This window comes from Ochlerotatus camptorhynchus, unplaced genomic scaffold (genome assembly GCF_037179485.1).
Source record: "Ochlerotatus camptorhynchus isolate MF236.1 unplaced genomic scaffold, CSIRO-AGI_Acam_v1.1 ptg000232l, whole genome shotgun sequence".
Classification (NCBI taxonomy): Eukaryota; Metazoa; Arthropoda; class Insecta; order Diptera; family Culicidae; genus Ochlerotatus; species Ochlerotatus camptorhynchus.
The window spans coordinates 6352726-6373079 of NW_027040722.1; the positions used below are offsets into that span (position 1 = coordinate 6352726).

Here is a 20354-nt window from a genome sequence, read left to right on the forward strand (position 1 = left end):
GATGACGGGACGACACTTTGCGAGATGTTGGCGATGATAATAATAGTGGCAATTTATGAAACGGATTACATCGTATTTATGCACGTACCTACTTTGAGAGGTTTCGATGATTCGTGTTGCGTATGGCTGCCAGGAAATGATGGGAGCAAAGGGGATGTGTACGAGGCAGATGGTCGAGGTGGCTCCAAGTTGGTTCCAATGGTAATCGAACCATTATGTGGTGATGAAAAAAATTTCTGTGCTGTTTCTTGGGATGTCCGTTAAGTTTTAAGAATTTTGTGATAACTGTAGCTTTCCTTCAACAATTTTAAAGATTGCCAATTATGACATAATATTCTGAAAGCATTCCTTCTTACTGAATTTGTAAAACTGTTAAAGCAGCTACGAATCTTGTGCACTTTCATGAAGCACATTAAATGTGAGTTGAGGGACTCCCTTAGATCAGTCAGTCAAAACGCAGCTATGTATAAAGCAAGACCATTTCGGAGGCGACTGGATTCGATTCCCGGTCAAGTCTAGGAATTAACCGTGTTGAAAAATGTCGTCATAATAATGCAAAAAGGTACCGGATTACAAAACTCTCAACTAACAACTGGGAAAGTGCTCAAAGAACACTAAGTTGAGAGTCGTCGTAGAGTTTCAGTGCACAGTGGGTGAGGAATGAAATCTAGCAGAAAACAATAATAACGCTCTGGTAGTGCATCCAATTGAGTAGACGACATCAGTAAAGTTTCTAGACTTAGTTAGGACTATCATTTGGTGGATAAAAATAGTTCATGTTTATACCGCAAAAGTTGCACAGCGATACCAACTTTGTCATTTCGCATGCTAGAAATATGCTGTCTTGGGCAAAGTTGTAGAACGTTTTATTTTATGAAAATTAGCTCAAGACATTAAGTGCTGTACATCTTCAAACAACAGAGATTAATGAATACTTTTATAATTTTTCGTCGATCAATTTTGGTCCAACCAATCTTTTAGAGAACAATACTTTCCATTAATTAACAATCAGATGTCACTGCTGTTGTTTGCGATAATATCTAGCGCAAACTACACATAATATGTTTTCCGTTCACAGAGGACGGTGCAGTCAAAAAACCTAGAAATCCCTTTCACAGACTGCAAAATAGAGTACCTGAAACTGCACAACATGTCTAGTACCTCTATATGTGCATTTAGAGATTCCCTTTTGTCTATTTTTGCGGTTTGGATTTCGCAATGGGCATTCTACTACTCATCAGAGTTACTCTTAAGACTTGCTTTTGAACCGTTACGCTATTCTAGGCAATGGCGAAGAGCCGAAAATTGAAAAGAAGGAGAAAGTACCGCCATTTACCGTGAAAGAGTTTCCGCCCGGGGTTCGGGAGAGTATAGAGTTCTATATCGGGAAGGGAGTGATGTGCACCATGCTCACTGAAGGTATCAAGCTGAAGGTTCCAGCAAAAAACCACCACAAGGCCGTCGGAGGGCTATTGAAGCAGAAAAAAGTGGAGTATTTCTCCCACAATATCGAGGCAGACTCAAGCTGTTGGAGAAATTGAAGGAGAACGGTCTGAAGCCGATACAAGTCTTCAAAATTAATCGGCACGACACCTCCCATAAGTTCCGTGACCAGCTGTATTTGGTCCACCTCGAGCGAAACTTAACGTATCAGTACATTCGGGCCCCTTTCCACATCGTGATTAATTGGGAACGTTATGAACCTCGCGACCGTAACATTACCCAATGCTCAAACTGCCTCATGTTTGGGCATGGTACCAAAAATTGCCACATGGCTCGTCGATGCAACGATTGTGGCAAGCAACATGCACACGAAGCATGCGAAAGTATGAAGGACGCTGATCCACAATGCGCAGCATTGTGGTGCAGCTCATTGGGCTACCAGAAAGTCTCGTCCAAAACTTCTCGACCCGGTGCTCGTCAGTGATTCAGATCCTATTGAGCTGTTTGAACCACCATCTGCCATTTTGAAAGTTGATCGCCATCATAAGCCATTAGTTTTGAAAGTTGATATCCGTTCGAGAGACAATCCGTCATCGTATCCAGAAGCACGCAGTGAGCACAATTTCACACGGTGTGATTTCGATGCTAAAAATGTGAGGATCTCAGCGTTGGATTGGGTGAAATTACTTAACTTATCTGCTATTGATGCCGCCGTGTCCGTATTCTATGACAATATTTTTCAAGTAGTCCATGATACTGTTCCGGTAAAAGCTCGTATAGCTTCTATGCATTTCCAACAATCGTGGTGGGATCCGCAATTGCCTAAAAAGTATGGTGCCCAGTAGAGTGATGCAAAATTTGAAATTTTCGCTCCACAATACTTAAACGATTCCAAATCGGATCCTGACTAACCTCTCAAAATTTGAACCCATTTGGTGAGAAACTGAGATGGCACAAACCATTTGAAGTTTGTATGGGAAGTACTATGGTAAAACCAAGATTTTTGTTCATGTCTATCTAATAATTCACCATATCGGTTTGCTTCAAAAACTTTCAACCGTACTTGTAGGAAATTTTTCCAGCTACAACTTTGCTGAAGACCACTTTTGATTAACTGCAAGGATCAAAAGTAATCAATGGTTCAATGCGCTGATGCCTTATGATCATGCTCAATCAACTGCTCAGCAGGTAACATTGGTGTTTCTGAGGCGTTGAATAGGACACAACAATCATGTCTACTATGTCACACTGCAAAATACAGTGTTGCCTATAGAGCAGCTGCTTGATCGTGTCATAAGTTTATCAATCTCTTAAATACTCAATAACTTTTTCCTGCCTCGTTTCACACAAAAATGATCTTGAGCAAAGTTGTAACTGAGAAAATTTTCTATAAGAATGGCTATCGAACTGTTTCATAGCTCAATATGGAAAAAGACTAGAAGGCAATGAACAAAAAGTTGAGATTTCCCATAGTAATTTACATGTAAACTTCAAATGGCTTGTGCGAAGCCTGTTTCTAACCAAATGAGTTGTAACTTTGGGAGGCTAATCAGAACCCGATTTGAAACCATTTAAGCACTGTGAAGCGAAAAAGTCAAATTTTGCATCAGTCTTGCATGAAGTTCGCTTTCGTGAGTATATCGATAACTTCCAGAGTGGCTTCAAAGAAATCCCATCGTCGTTCTGGTGTTTCATAAACGCTCGCAAAAGATCAGCTGGTATTCCGGCAGACGTCACCTACTGTAATCGAAGCTCCTCCTTCGATGCTTTATTCCGAAGGGTTTTCGAACTCGATCAAACTCCTTTGCAGCAGCAGTACATCGACCAGCTACCGAACTACAACATTCGTCTGCTGCGGCTTAACTCTTCAGCCATGACGCTATTTTCAAAGCCCTTTACTCGGTGGATACATCGAAAGGCCCCGGGCCGGATCATATTCAACCGCCTTTCATTCAGAATTGTGCAGCATCGTTGGCCACAACCGTTATGTCTATCTTCAATCGTTCCCTCCTGGATGTCGTTTTTCGGATTCCTGGAAGCTTACATCAATAACACCGATCTTCAAGTCAGGTAACATTCACAGCGTGGAGAACTACCGACCTATCTCGATCCTTAATTGTTTGGCCAATGTTCACGGAACTCTTCTCTATGACAAGTTGTATCCAGCTGTGCAATCTATAATCTCGAAGTTCCAGCATTCCAGCTTGTTTACGTTTTATTTATTAACGACGTGTACGATCATTTAAGTTCCTGTAAGTTGTTATATGCTGTTGATTTGAAAGACTACCGTGTGATCAAATCGATCCTAGATTGTTGTGCTTTACAAACTGACATCGAGCGGTTAACATCGTGGTGTCAGATGAACGGAATGCAAGCAAAAACTGCCAAATGTAAAGTCATTACCTTCACCCGTAGTCACTCGCCGATCAGATTTGATAATTCGATGAATCAATTCCCGCTTGAACGACTTACCTTACCAATTCGGTTGTTGTCCTCTGCTGTCCAAAGAAGTCGTCTCCACTCTACTCGATCCATGGCGCAGCGAGTAAATTTAATATTTATATAATACTATCAAAGTTACCCGCATTATCAAAGATACCCCGTTTTACGGTACCGATAATTTAGTTTATGTGGCTCCAATGCCAAAGATGGTGATTATAAATAAAAACTAGAGAAAATAATGTTTTAGTATATTCAAACGAATTTGACCTTCAGTTTCATACTTTTCTAGAGATCCATTTAAATTATCTTTGATTTGCTTAAAAATGATTGAAAATCGGTCAAGTAGCTAAAAAGCTGTGAATTTTCAAAGTTGAGTATATAGGCAAAAATATCAATGTACTGAACCACCCTAGCTCAGGACGAGTGAAGTAAAAAAACACTGGTAAAAAAAAATTATCGATAAGGAACAACTATACTAGGTTTGAGCGAAATCGGAGCAAATTTTTTTCATGGAATATCTGTATCTGTTCCGACGAGTGGATCCATCTAGCGACCCCTCGTACAATTTGGATGTTGTGGAAGATGAATTGGGAGACAATGGATCGTTTTGGTGAAACGTCAGAGAGATAAGAAATAATGACAAATAATTATTTCTTATCTCTCTGACGTTTCACCAAAACGATCCATTGTCTCCCAATTCATCTTCCACAACATCCAAATTGTACGAGGGGTCGTTAGATGGATCCACTCGTCGGAACATTCTCCCCCTCGTGTCGCTCGAACACTGCTTCGACGTCACCATCTCTGCTAGTCTCTGCTTCTACTTCAGCATCTCCACGAACTTCGAGAACAGCGAGTTTACAAACTGGTCTTCTCAAAACTCCACTAGATGTCTCCACAGCTGCGCTGCGCACTACTCCATCTTTGCCTGGATAGGTGCGAATCACGCGACCCCGTAGCCACCGGTTTCGGACCCCTTCGTCTGCTATCATTACTAGTGCTTTCTCGTTGATCGGTGTGACGTCTTGGAACCATTTAGTTCGCCGAGAGATGATTGGTAAGTATTCGACGATCCAACGACGCCAAAACTCGTCAAGCATGTGCTGCAGCAGCGCCCAGCTTCCCAATACAGCTTTCCTTTGGTCCACGGGAGCTTTGACCAGCTGTCGAACTCCACTCGAACTCAGCATAAGAAAGTGGTTCGGAGTCAACGACTCCTGCTCTTCGTTGTCTAGTGGCACGAACGTTAATGGCCGTGAGTTCACCATATGCTCTGCTTCGGCTAAGAGGGCTATGAAAGACTCGTCGTCCAGCTTCCGTGACGTTGGCAATGCTCCCAGTGCAGTCTTCACGGACCGCACCATGCGCTCCCAGCACCCACCCATGTGGGGCGCAGAGGGTGGATTGAAATACCACTTAGTGTTGGCATCCGTAAAACAGCTACTCATCGTTACGTTGATTTCCCGCAGCTCTGTTGCCAGCTCCCTGCTAGCGCCGCAGAAGTTCGTTCCATTGTCCGTATACACCTCTTGTGGTGCTCCTCTTCGCGCGATGAATCGTCGAATGGCCTTCTTACACGCATCAGTTGTTAGGCTGAAGACCAGCTCCAGGTGTATTGCTCGAACGGTTAGACACGTGAAAATCGCCACCCAGCGCTTGACGGAGCTTCGCCCTACCTTCACGAAGTAGGGTCCAAAATAATCTATCCCTACAAATGTGAACGGCCGTATAAATGGTGTAATCCGAACCCGAGGTAGTTGACCCATCTTTGGTGTTGCTAGTTTCGCTTTATACACGCGACACCACTGACATCGGAGTGCTGCAGACCGCAATCTAGCAATAGGTTTGTAATCCGATGTCCTCGCGGCAGAATGATAGGGTATCTGGTATCGTACGCTACAAAATCGGCAGCCGCGATGCGGCTATCTACGCGTAGAACTCCGTGCTCGTCGAGTAGAGGAGATAGCTTTGCTATACAACTGCTTCTATCCAACGACTTCTGCTGTTCTTGCTTCAATTCTACGTTCCCTTTCAGAGTAGCTACCTCGTCTGGAAAGCATTCCGATTGCGCAAGTCTCCACAGGCTCCGCTCTGCTTTCTGCAATTCTTCACTGCTTAACTCTTCCGCCGCTCCGTGCTGTGTACTTCTGGCTCGTCGCGAACTGTTCTCTTGGAAGCGGTAAACGTATGCTACGCTCCACAACAGCCGCTCGTATTTGGAAAATCGTTCCACCTCAATGATCGGAACTGTTAGGAAGTGACTGCAGATGTATGCTGATCGTAATTCTTCAGTTGTTACTTCCGGTACTTCGTATTCGCTGCTCGGCCACTCACTCTTCTTATCGTAGAGAAACGCAGGTCCACACATTCACCGACTGTCTGGCTTACAGTTCGGCCCTTTTCCCCACTTCGTAGCTTCATCGGCGACATTGATCCTTGTTCCCAGCCATCGCCATTCCTCGACCCTCGAATGATTGAGAATTTCGTTGACTCGGAAGGCAACATACGGCCGATACCGACGAGTGTCCGATCTGATCCACGAGATAACCGTACTGGAGTCACTCCAAAAGTATGTGCGCTTCACTTGGGTGGAATGACCTTCTTCAATAGTTTTTCGAAGACGCACCCCAAGAACTGCTGCCTGTAATTCTATGCGTGAGATTGATAGTAATTGCAGAGGAGCAACTTTAGTTTTTGAAGCAACTAGAGCACACCGTATCCATCCCTGGTCCTGAACTCGGAAGTAAGCGACGGCGGAGTATGCTTGTGCACTGCCATCAACGAATATGTGCAGCTCTAGAGAATCATAACAGTTGGCATCGTACCCCGGAAAGTAGCAACGAGGAATTCTCACGTTGTCCAATTCTTTCAGCGCCTGTAACCAGAGTTTCCATGACTTGAAAATATCCTCCGGTATCTGCTGGTCCCAATCCACTTTGGCTCTCCAGACTTCTTGGATGAGGATCTTCCCCTGGACAATCAGCGATCCTACCAGTCCCAACGGATCGTAGATTTTCATAACGAAGCTTAGCATCATTCGCTTGGTTGGTGCGATCGTGCCTTCCACCAGTCCTTGAAGATCTCCTTGTAGGCTAAGTGAAAAGCAGAACACATCTTCGCCCGGCAGCCAAGATATCCCGAGTAGCCGCTCAAATCCACTCTGATTATTCATCGCGAGAGCTACAGTTGGTGAACATTCAGCCGTACACTCGCCTACTGGAAGATTCTGGGCTTGCACCGTTGAAGTTCAAGACTTTGCTGCTTCCTTAACTGGTTGGTTTCACGATGCCAAACATCGCAACGAATCCGATGTCATCAAAAACTGGCACGATCCCGAAGATCGTACCAAAGCAAATGATGAACACCTCTCCATACGAAGTTTCACGATAGTTAGTAACAATTAGATTTAATTACAGGTATTTGCTTAACATAATGATGAATTTGAATTTTGCTATTGAAGTTGTGAATTAATACTAAGTACGAGACAGATTGTAAGTAGATATGATGAAACCAAAATAACCTAAAACTAACTAAATAATAAACATTGCAGCTTTGAGCTATCGCACTACAAAAAAAGGACGATTTGCTTCGAAGAGCTCGGAAAAGAAAGTTATCGCAACAGTATCCAAATATTGAAAAAAAAAATCTGTATAATTACAGCTATATCTGTATATGTGGCATCCCTGCATCCAAAAGAGACAATCTTCAATCTACAATTTCCACGCCTTACCAATATTCGTACCACCTCTGATAGCAATGACTACACTGAGGCAAATAAACTTAAGAATTTCATAAGGCTCGACTCATGAACGACACATATGAATTTCATAATCGTGACATATAATGATTTTCTTTTTTTGGTTTAACATAAAGATTTTGGCTAGTTCATCTCTGTGAAAAAGGGGACCCAGAGGGGGGTTCTGCCAGCAAATTTTGTTACGGAGTTGGCTTACAATTCACATGTACTCACATAGAAGCAATTAGAACAGATTCCAGTAAAAGGCTAACAACACAGACAACGAAAAAAAAAAAGCAATCTGGTACATCAAAGTTATGTAGGGTTCTGAAAGAGATCGGAGCTCCACCGTAGGAGGAGTAATCTCCCGTCCGGCAGAGATGTTCCGTCAGCCAAAAGAAAGTTAATAGGACCTAAATGTTGTTGTATAGCCCAGCGTCCTTGAGGACGCTAAAGTGGAAGGTTCGTCGCCCAGGACACAGGCGTAGGATATATTCCACCGATGCAGTGGTTCCGCAAACGTAGCTCATTCTGTGGAACTGCGTCCCACGAAAACTATGTGAGATCCTTGTATGGCCTGTCCTAAGACGAGAAACCACCTTCTGGTCCCGTAGTTTCGACATATCCGTCCACTTGCTCGTCGTTCCTTTGATTCTTTGGATGAGGCGAGATTGGGATTGGCAGCACTCTACTGCCCAGGCTTCCCATATTTTGCTGACTATCCATCGCTTTATGTCCTGAAGTGGCACTTCGTCGGTGTAACTGGGGCCAGCTGGTCCAGAGCCTGCCAGCGAAGCCGACACGCTATTTTCTGCGATTCCACAGTGCCCATGTATCCAGGTGATCACCATGTTCGGGGGTGTGATCTCCACGATACCCTGTATCCAGGAGTGAGTCGGGGTCTCAGATGTAAGGGATTGTATCACGCTGTACGAATCGGATAGCACCAGTATGGGCCGGTCCGAGGGTGTGCTACTCATCGGTGCTGAAATTCCGGCAACTCCAATTCCGACTTCGGCTCGGAAAAGCGATCCGTCCGTTTATATGTGGGCATAAGTTTGCTTTCCTTCGCCACATTCCACCTATCATCGAGGGAAAATCTCCGGAAAGTCGAACAACCTATTGCTTGATGATCTGTAGATCCACATACTGGACATGACTTACTCTTCATAATCTGCTGATCCACCGACTTACCGTGTTTGCTTGACACCTTTCGTTCATTGGACGCACCATTGCAGAACTCTTCTTGATCTTCTTCTTTTACTTCATTTGACATGGTATGCGTATTGATGTAGGCCTTCTCGTTGTCTTTAGCCCGAAATTCGCTTGGTGTTGCCTTCCCAACAAACAATTTCAGTTGATCAACAGCTGAATAAGCTATTTTTTAGCTGAAAAAGCATGTTTTTGCCTGGATAAGCTCTTAATCAACGCCCAATGTTTGTTGGGTTGGTACCGCAAATCTAAAAAGACGATGAACAGTGGGCCCGTAAGATCCTGGAAGAAACGACTGAACGCACAACCAGCGGACGATTCATGACAGGACTTTTATGGAAGCATGACGAAGTGGCGTTTCCCGACAGCCGGCCTCTAGCAGAGAAGCGGTTGAAGTGTTTGGAGAAGCGGTTATCAAAGGATCCGCAGCTGTATAACTACGTTCGTCAACAATTATTGGAGTACCAGGAGAAGGGATACGCGCATAAAGCGACTGTCGAGGAGCTGCGTCAATTTTATCCACGTCGAACCTGATACTTGCCTATTGGTGTATTACTACATCCTAGAAAACCAAAAAAAAAGTTAGGGTAATCTGGGACGCTGCAGCGAAGGTAGAAGACATTTCGCTGAACGCAATGCTGTTAAAGGGCCCAGATCTTCTGACATCTCTACTTGGTCTGCTGTTCCGATACCGCAAACGTGAGATGGCCATTTCACGAGACATCAAAGAAATGTTTCACCAGCTCCTTATCCGGGAAGAAGACCGTTGTGCTTTGATGTTCCTGTGGAGAAACTTCCCAGATATGCCGATCGAAGTCATGGTAATGAATGTTGCGATCTTTGGTGCGTCGTGTTCTCCAGCTCAATTTCTGTTCGTAATGAACTTAAACGCTACGGAAAACGAAGTCGAACACCCAAGGGACGTGGACGACTACCTTGACAGTCTGCATACGGAAGAGGAAGCAATTGAATTGGCGTTGGAGATAGCGGAAGTCCACTCAAAAGATGGTTTTCAAATAAGGAATTGGCAATCCAATACAACGGCTGTGCTCGACAAAATCGGCGAAGTGAATCCCAGTTCCGTTAAGTGTTTCGCAGCAGACAAAGAGACAAGGAAGGAAAGGGTCCTGAGAATCGTTTGGTTTCCAGATGAGGATGTATTTTCGTTTTCTCTGTGCTTCCGGGACGAACTACAGAAACTAGTAGCAGGAGAAGTCGTTCCCACTAAACGGGACATGCTTAGAGTAACGATGAGCCTACTTGCGAGTTGTTGACAACGGTCATGTTAGATGTTCCTTGGTATCTTCAAAAATGAAGGTTGCACCACTTCAATCTTTATCTATACCGCGCTTGGAGCTGTTAGCAGCGGTACTTGGAGCTCATCTGAGGAAGACGATCGAGGAGAAGCATTCGTTAAAGATTCAACGCCTGGATTAAGTCAGACGCACGCCGCTACCGGCAATTCGTTGCGTTTCGGAGTTCCTATACGACAACGAGCAAGAGTGGCCGAGGGATTGCCGTGACGACATCGAACCGACAACCGTAGAACTTAGTCCTGCCTTTGATTGCAAGCATCTTGACATTGAACCGATGGAGAAAGTCGAGCGATTCTCGTGATGGGAGCGGCTAATACGAAGTGTTGCATACATTCTGCGATACATCGACAATCGAATGCGGTTGTATAAGAACACTCCATTGCAGCTGAATGAATTGACACGGGACGAGCTGCAGAAAGCTGAACGGTGTTTGTGGCGGATGGTACAGTCTGACGGATTTCCAGATGAAGTTGCAATGTTGAAGCACAATCTAAACTCACTCCAGCGATTGACGAGTTCAACGTGCTCCGTGTTGACGGTCACATCCAAGCAGCTGAGTTTATATCAGAGATAGACTTCGATGCATGCGGCATCGGCGTGCGTTGACGGAAGAAGACCGGAGACAATCCGAACGTAGCTGTTGAAATTTGGTGCTAGTATCTGCACGAGCTTTTCGGTGGCGATGCACGTCATCTCAAGACCGTACAGTAGGCGACTATCGATGACGGCACTTGCAACCCGGAAACGAGTGTCGCAATTGTTAGGCCGGTGGGGGCGAGAGATGATGCGGATCAAGTTGATCCTACTGCGGCAGTCATTCTTGATCGCCTTAAGTGCTGCTCGAAGTAGAGGGACCGCTCATCTACCCTCAGAATACGGACAGTCTTCTTCAGTGGTCTGGGCTGGCTTTGAGCTTTGATAGGTGGCCCGCTGACACGGTATCGGGATGGACACACGTGGCACCTGGCGCTTTTGGTGGCGGAAAGCTGGAAACCAACCACGCTGGGCCACCTGGCTACAGCGGAGACTGCTGCCTGGGCCTTAATCCTGTTACGTAATGCTGTTGAGCCAGTAGTTACGATAAGTACATCGTCGGCATACACGAAAATGTAAATATTTTTCGGCAGTCCTCCGGAAACTCCGTTCATGGCCACAAGGAAGAGGGTAATGGCGATAACTGAACCTTGTGGGACGCCTGTCTCTTCTATGAAAAGCTGGAACCTCGTGTAGCCAAGAAAGAACGGAAATTTTTGATGAAGTGGACCATGGGTCCACACAGCCCCCAGTTGACGAGCGGCGTCCACGTCCCATTGAAGGCCTTCGATATATCCAGCGAGACGATCTCGGTGTGGAGACCGCTATCATTGGCACTATTGAGGACCTCCCCTAATGTTGCGAAATAGGTTGACGTTCCGTACCCTTGACGGAAGGCGTGCTGTCGATGGTCTAGCAGGTTTTTGGATTCAAAAAAATGCTTTAGCCTCCTGTTGACCATTCGCTCCAGGACCTTGGCCATACAGCATATAATGATTTTCGTCTACCTCATGTTAGCTCTTATATGCTTATAACCATTGGTGGTCAACACACAGGTCTCGTAATCTAAACGTGCATGTTTCGGTTCCAGTCTGCTCCCTTTTATTATTTTTTAACCAACATTATTTTGCATAAGGCAATTCAGTGAAATTCATGTTGATTTCTTGTGGCTAAAATGCATAAGTTGATCTTATGGAATTCTTACGTTTATTTGCCTCAGTGTATATTTCCACCTCGTTTGTCAGCTCACATCAGCAAATGGCGTTCGGGGGGAGAGGTAGCTCATCGATTCTTCCGGTTCGCCTCCTAGCATCGTTCTATAAGGTACCAGGCGATAACCAGGGTAGTTGATCGATAGCTCGATGACGTCATTTCGTTGGCGTCTGCAATGGGAAATTTTCATAGCCGGCGTTGACGATGGGACGTTGTCGTGTTGTTGAATAGCAACTATCGTGGTAACTCACCGATTACCTGTCAATCTGCCAAATTTGGAAAGACGTCTGCATTGAATTGTCTCATATAATAATATTCCGCCCACTACATATATCACAAGAAATTGCGAGTAGCTGAGTGGAATGGAGATAAGTTAAGCAATGGGTACAGGACCAAGTCTCCCCTGGGTGGTGCCAAAAAATGAGCGCAATAGAATCATCAAGTTGCCATAAGGCACGGATGAGACTATTGCATGGCTGGGTAGTCAAAGTCTTCCATTCGTTAGTCATTTCAGGTGGATTAGAACAGGTTTAGGTGGGCGTTGGCCAGATTTGGATTTTTCAGATGTAATCCTGGATAGGACCCTGTCATTGAACGTCGCGTGAAAGTGGAACTTAATGAAGGCCTAAGTACTTTTCCGTAGTTTTTAGTTTTCGGATTTGAAAGATCGTCGGTTACAGTGGCCTGCTTACTGTGCAGAAAAACGCTGTCCCAGGTCCTTACATATCAAAGAGATTTATGGTAAAATCGCTTGTGTATCGTGTATTTTGCGAAACTCGTTGTTGTCGTTGGTTCCGGGTTTGAATGGATACACAAATTTGAGCAACGGTATTATGTGATATGAGGGGCTCGGTGGCCTTAGAGCAACCGTTTTTGCTTACTGAGCAGAACATCATGAGTCTAATCTCAGGCCCATCCACATTCAAGATTCGTCAATCGTTTTATTTGTTAATATGACTATATGGTAACTCGGTGATTAAAAAGGTGCTCGTCTGCCTAGTGGCAAACGTTTGTGCTTACTGAGCAGAAGACCGTGGGTTTAGTCCCAAGCTCCTTCGCGTTTTATGATCGTTAGGACATCAATTCAGCTTATCGTTTACCAAAACGAACCCTGCAGCAAACCCAAACCCTCTTATCCAACATCCCAGTGATTCCTCGTGGAAGTGCAGAAGTGTTCTCGGCTTCCATCAAAGCGAGTGTCATTTCAACACAATCCTTCCCATTCCTTTCTTGACCTGTGTTTGGGCGCGGCCGGCGCCGGTATTGCCTAATTTAAGATCACCAGTTTTTACACATTGAGGATGATTGCTAGTCCCAAGCATCGTCTATTGGTTCTCTGTGTAATTACAGCTGATCTGGCAGTAACAGAGTAGCAACCGTGGGCGGTCAATCAAGCTCAAGCTCAAGCTCAAGCAAGCTCACATCAGCAAATGGCGTTCGATAGAATTATTAACACTCTCAGTCGAGCGTTCGGCCAAGGTGGTTCAGTTTGTTTTCGCTCCGTTCACAGTAATCCGTGTAAAGAGTGTGAGTGATCAAGTGTTAGTGCTTCATGCCCTAATTTCGTTCGCTTCTATTTGTGTTGAGGTAAATCTGTTGCGGTGGTACGTGAGTACCCGCAATGGATGTTTTAGATGATGGCGGGGGAAGCTCACTCTCCGACGATGATTATCTGCTGGATTTTCCTTCTTCTGAGGCGATGAATACCTGTGGTGATGATGAGTCATCCACCAATAAGTACACCGGAGCGTATCCAAAGGTTAAATGATCTCCACAACCACCTTCTCCACCAGCTCCTCCATTGCCCCCTGCTCCACCCGTTCCCCCGAGAACATCACCTGCCCCCCGCTCTAAGGCTTACCCAGAAGATTTGAAAGGTCCGTGGGTTGTCTTCTTCCAACGCAAACAAATCGCTTTGAATGTTCATCACATTTCAAAGGGTATGATTAAACATTTTTCCGTGACCGAATTTTTGAAAGTAAGACCATATAAACTTCGTGCTACCGTTAGCGATCGTGTGCAGGCAAACAAAATTGCTGTATTTGAGCTTTTTTTGTCGGAATATCGAGTGTATATTCCAAGTAAAGAAGTTGAAATCGAGGGAGTTGTTACCGAAGCGAATATAACTCGCGATGGTTTCCTGAAAGGCGGGGTTGTGTCTTCAAGATCCCTCACCTCCAGAAAATTAAAATACCTACGACTGGATGCCTTCCTTCAAATAACAATTGAAGTGCGGTAAAAATCGGTAGAACTGTTTCAAACACACAGTTGGTACTTGAACGGGTCGGTTTTCATCTCTTTTTGCCAGTGGTGGCGGAGGGGGGACACCCCTCACCATCCCTCTCCAAAGGGGGAGTTTGGTAAAGAGAGATGGAAAAACCGATTTGTACCTTCCTTAAAAAAGTTGTCCTAGTTCGCTATTCTAATATCTATATACAATCTTCACACTGCCGTACTCTAACGGAACTATCAACTCTATGCTTTCATCTACTCCATCTATCGTATAAAAATTACCACTACAGTCTGTTATTTGAAATTAGCATCTTCAACTATAGACTGCATTCAAGGCATTCAGTGTCCCTAGGTCAGTACTACCAGATTACGTCGCGATAGGGACGATCCGATTACCTGTGCGCTTGTTTGTACCAAAGGTAAAGAATTGCACAAAATGTAAGTGACTAGGGTTCTTGCCGTGCCTCCCCAAAACGTCCTTATTGTTGAGAAATTCCGCATGCTCTCACTGATTGTCCAAGATACAAACAGCAGGGAGAAAAACTCCAGCGGTCTTAGGAGGCACGCGCGCAGCGTTCCTTCGCGGAAATCCTAAGATCAGTTATTCCATCTTCCCGAGTTCCTCCGTGTAGTAACCCCTTCGACCTTCTGCCGGTTGATGATCAGAAGTCATTTCGTTTTCAAAGCCCCACCTAGGAAGCGATCCAAAATTATCACGCAACAGCCTCAGGAGGCCTCTCGTATTGAACCTCGAGTCATCTTGAAGAAACCAGGAAGTATCGGTAATGTTCCGAAAGCCCCTCCACCGGGTTTCAAACCAATTGATGTTGATAGGGACTTTCCGCGGCTTCCAGCTTCTTCCAAGGCTTCGGATATTCCAGTTTCACAGCGAAGACAACATGCAGCCATGTTCACGTTTTCTGGAATTGAAGATGACATTCTCGAAACATTGAATGTGTCTGACTCCATGAGGAACATTATTGTTTTGATGATTCCAATGTTGAATACTATTTTGAAGCAACCAGCTTCAAAATGGCCAATGCTTTCGTCGACTTTGACGTTTAAAATTACTAAGGTTTTGGAGTGTGTGATTTGACGGAGACGAGCCAGCCAACGGCTGAAAGTCTCCTTAATAAAGATATAAAAAAAAAAAAAAAAGTGATTTGTCTGTTTGTGTATCAATTTTAGTTTCTGTTTTCTCATCTTTGTCCCTTCCCAAGCCCCTCGACAGAGATCAAGAGCACTTTCCAGTCACCTCACTGCATCTCCCATGGTCAATCGTCGACAAACAGCCAGTAAACGGCGGTGGAGATTTTAATAGATTGTAGCCCGTAACCTCGAATAAGCCGCGAGTGTTCGGACACCTCTTGTACTAACTCAATTTTTAAGAAACTTTGTAAAAAGAAAAATGAATTTCGGCTCCGTAAAGTTTCCGCATTTGAGCCTTGATAAATAAATGAATTTACAAAAAAAAAAAAACAATTATATACATCATCGGATTATTGGATGATTTGCATTATGGGGCTGAACCAATACCATATGCATTTCAATTTGGAATGACAATCATTCAGAAGAGATCATTATGTATTTCAACTGAGGACCGCTCGCTTCTTGAATCAAGTTTCATTTGATTACAAATCAAACGTCATCCGGTTGCAGCTATCATTCGAAGAAGCGATTTCGATGTTTTCGGATTTAATGGTCTGAGGTTTCATTCGAACAGATGATTATGTTGTGGTACATACTGATGAACCATTATTTCCAGCAACTGGCTCATGATATAGCTGACAAAACGCAAACTTTGTTGACTGATGCAAACAGTGCCCTTGGCCATCACTCTATTGGGAGCCGTAGAAATGTTAGATTGCTGGAAGTGAAATCAGTTTAGTTGTAAGAGTTGAGTGGGTGGCAATCCACCGGGAGATCATGATGATGATGATGCAGATGATGTCTGGCTGCCAAGTTCTTCGGTTAACACCCTCTTTTCCCCTTTTGGACATATCACTACATACCAAAAGGAGACGACGATGCGTTCCATTACTGCAATGCATATTTACATATTTACCCTGACCAAGTTTTACTACATCTGCAACTGACAACGAGCGACTGTATGCATATCAAAATCAAATACGATAAATATATTTGCAATAAAATATCTTTACCTTTGTCTTGACTTTTTGTGTATGTGGGTACATACATAAAGTTGCTCAAGTGTTCTCCAGCATTCGAATGTTTGAGAGAACAAACTGGGTAAATCGAGCATGATGAAAATTGTGGTTTGGAGTGACCTCAGTTGGTACGACTTCAATGGATGGGTTTCCGAGAGCTTGTGAGGATATTTATATAATTCATTTTATGAATGGTCTGCTTTGGGTCAGATGCAGTTTGGTATTACTTTGCTCAATAGGGATTCTAGGAAACTTAATTTCATATCTGGTGCTAATGCATTTCTGATCCTTTTATTAACAAGAGCTGCATAAATTTCTGAAATACTTGACTATATTAATTTACTTTTTCCAGCTAGTAAAGTATCACCTTTCGATTTTTTGATGTGTTGGGCACCTTGAGGTAAATGCATACTCTTCTCCTTACTGAAACGATTGAATCCTATAATTTGCAGCCATCTTAGTCATTGCATATTTGCTATTTCCAGAATAACCGATCATTCAGCTTCTCCATTAGGATAGTTGGATCCAAAATACTTGAGTGCCATTATGGTAAAGTTCAGGATTTATCGAACAAAATTACTATTTTGCACAGAATCAAAATTGCCACCGACAGTGTACAATGCACAACATAAAATAAAATATCCTTCTGTCTTTTCCAGTCTCGCTTATTAACCCCATTCAAACTAATCTTCTTAGAACGAAGGACTCTTCCACTGGGCTGGGAAAACTGCAGACGCTTCCAGCTACGTTGTGAGATCTGCAACGTCTTCCTCCAATACTCAAAGCAGCAAATTAACATTTTCGGTCACGTAGCTTCTGGTTTCAGCAAAGTAGTTACAATACAACCGTTTCCCTCTCCTCTCCCGCTTTCACCAACAACCACCGATGATCGATTGGCTTGTATCGTTTCATCAGTACCCAGCCCAGGAAGTGGTGCAAAAATTTGAAAACTTTCCAGCTGCCCTCGTCGCCGTGGCCCTAACGTCGGAGTGCGCTCCGACAGCAACATTACAAGAAAGTAACTAAAAATTCACCAGAGAAAACTCATTAGTCAAAAAAGTTTTCTGCACTTTGCGAAAATATTTTCGTTTGTACTTTGCAATTCCAAGCCAGAACCTCTTGCCTCCCTGGAAAGTGGAAAATAAGGTTCCTAGTTTGAGCACCCTCTACTATCACTGCTCCGTTGTTGTTTCTTCCGACAGCATATTTCATTTTCCTCATTTAGGAAAAAGAAACTGTAGGGCCTGACCTGAACTAGCAAAAAAAAAAGGACAAACTTTGGAGCCATTTTACAGAATTCCGACGAAAAGTGTATCACAGAGCACCTACCGAAAACGCAAAACAAGAAACCAGCAACTTTTGCGAGCCGAGCCGAGAACACAATTTCAAATGTAAATTATTTTGTTTATTCTAAAATTTGAACTGGTTCTCCTTCCGGATGTGCGGCACCGACCGACCAAGCAGCCAAGCGGTGGCTATAGACTATACAGAGGTATGCCCTACGATTACACTATCAACTGGGACTGCTGTCGGTGCTTTTTGGGTGCAGAGCGGAGCGGAGAAGGAAGCGAAACTTTATTGCCAAAAGTTATTCCAACCCAACCCGACCTGGGCTTGGAAGGGGAGTTCCATTCCTCGAAGGGGGGGGGGGTGACGCCGAAAGTTGAGCTTCTCTGCGAATGAGTCAATGTTTGCTTACTGTTGTGGCGTTTGTTGGGTTTGGGGCGCGTGTGTGATTTCGGATTGCCATTCTCCTGCAGACTGAGGAATTTCACCATTGTAGGTAAAGTTTTGAGTAGACTTTGATCTGGTTGCGGTTAGGTTGTGCTCCACGCTAAGAACTGTAAAATGATACAGAAAGGGGTTTTAAATGATGGGGTTTTTTGTATAACTATCGTGCTTTGAGGTGAATCCGCATTATTGACGTAAAACTACACGATTGATCGATTTATTCAAAATTTCAAAATAATGATCTAGTCGACTCTTTCAATCTGAATATTTAAGGGTCAATCGAGTTAGATAATATCGAATAAGTGAGAGTTGACTGTTTATAAATTTGATTCCCAAAACCACAATTGTTCATACTGTTGTACTTACCATTACAGAACTTTGAATTACTAGAATATCTTCCCCTTAAACATCAGAAACACCTTGCTCAACCGACGAGTAGTAAATAGACAACGGGGAAAGCAAAAACATGTTTCAACTCGTCTCGTAAAAAAGTTCGCGACTTACTTTTCTGCCCATCGTAATTCCTGGGATTCCGCCCCGTTACAACATTTTTTTGCAACGAGGATGGTGAATCTGAATCCTGTCGAGGCTTCTGCTGCTGGTTTTCAAATTGAGTAGTCAATTCGCGTTCAAGTCAGTTGAATTCAACTGACTTGATCAATTTACTTGCCCTGTCTAAACCCAGCTTAATAGGCTTGATGGTGTTAGTGAAATGTGCAAATGATTAGTGGTGTACGTATTTCATTGCAATGTTTATCTTTTTACACGAAATAGCTTTGACTATATGTTTTAGTATTACTCCCTCCCCTTGGCTAGTTTTTGCACCTTGCTGTTGGTGGGCGGGCTTAATTTCATGCTAGTGGAGTGTTGGAGACGGTAGGTTTATGGTCGGCGTTGCTGGCTCCTGCCGCGATAGAATGGCGTCTTGGGCAGGCAATGGGGATTACTAAGCTTCCCCTCTCTGATAAACCACTGCATGAGAGAACCAAAGATCTAGTCTAGCAGTGATAGTATCACACTTGTTACTCCTTTAATTGAGAGCCGCGTCGTAGTACGCTTACGTATAGGCACTGACGTTGGGTGTGATACTGGCGGGTTTTGCCGCAAATCAACTTATTTTATTTATTTTTACGCAGATAGATTTATTTGGGTTTGCAAGGGAATTATACTATTGAAATATTTCAGAAGTGCCCAACGGTGCTCCTTCTATTTGCGTGACAAGCTTTCATTGGTGTTTTCATTGAAGTATTACTCAGGAAACAATGTTAAACATCATTTTTGTACATGGTATTGTAACTAATCTTATATGTGCTTCATTTTGATTTGGGATAAGTGTTTGAACTATGGCTCGGGATTTCCACTGTGGTGTGCTTCTATTGTGACATACCCATATATATTTTTGTGGTGCCACATAGTGGAAACGTGAGAGCGTAATTGGAACATTGACCCTATACAATATACAATTTAAAATTAGCTTGGAAACTAACTTCAAAGTGAAGCATTTTAGTCACTTGAAAGTGTCACTTGGGACGAACAAAGATATAATTAATATGTGTCAAAGCCAGAAGTACTTGAAACACGTTAAATTTTAGTTTAAAAGCATGGGTTATGATTGTGTAGGTTGATTAGAGATTTCAGTTACTTATTAAATAAACTTCAATTAGAGAATTCAGAAAGTTAATTAACATAAGAGAAAGGACGCGGGGGGTCCGCTTAGGGAGGCCTATGAATAACAGACTGTAGTGGTAATTTTTATACGATAGATGGAGTAGATGAAAGCATAGAGTTGATAGTTCCGAAAAAACCGATTTGTACCTTCCTTAAAAGTTGTCCTAGCTCGCTATTATAATATCTATATGCAATCTTCACACTGCCGTACTCTAACGGAACTATCAACTCTATGCTTGCATCTACTCCATCTATCGTATAAAAATTACCACTACAGTCTGTTATTTCAAATTAGCATCTTCAACTATGTAAATCGTTGACTTCACGTAGAAGTAATACTAAAACATATAGTCAAAGTACATAACTCTGGATGGGAGCATACCATCAATTACTGTCAATCGAGGGCTTATTGACCTGCTTGTTCCTATACTCGCAAACTACTTCAAGCTATTGACTGTATCAAGGCCCCTCATTGGTGAATTCATATCTTTTGATGAATAATTCGTCGAGTGACTATCAAGATATGATCACTTTATTACAATGGAACTGTCGTAGTTTAATACCTAAATTAGACTCGTTCAAGTATTTGATTTACAATTCTGATTGTGATATATTTGCACTCTGTGAAACTTGGCTTTCTTCTGAAGATGAACTAAACTT

At 43.4% G+C, this 20354-nt stretch overlaps 1 protein-coding gene across 1 annotated transcript in view; it reads left to right on the forward strand.

Annotated features, from left to right (window-relative positions):
• The window catches only part of side-VI (sidestep VI), a 1063375-nt gene that overhangs the window by 823424 nt on the left and 219597 nt on the right, over positions 1-20354 (forward strand). The window lies entirely within an intron of this gene.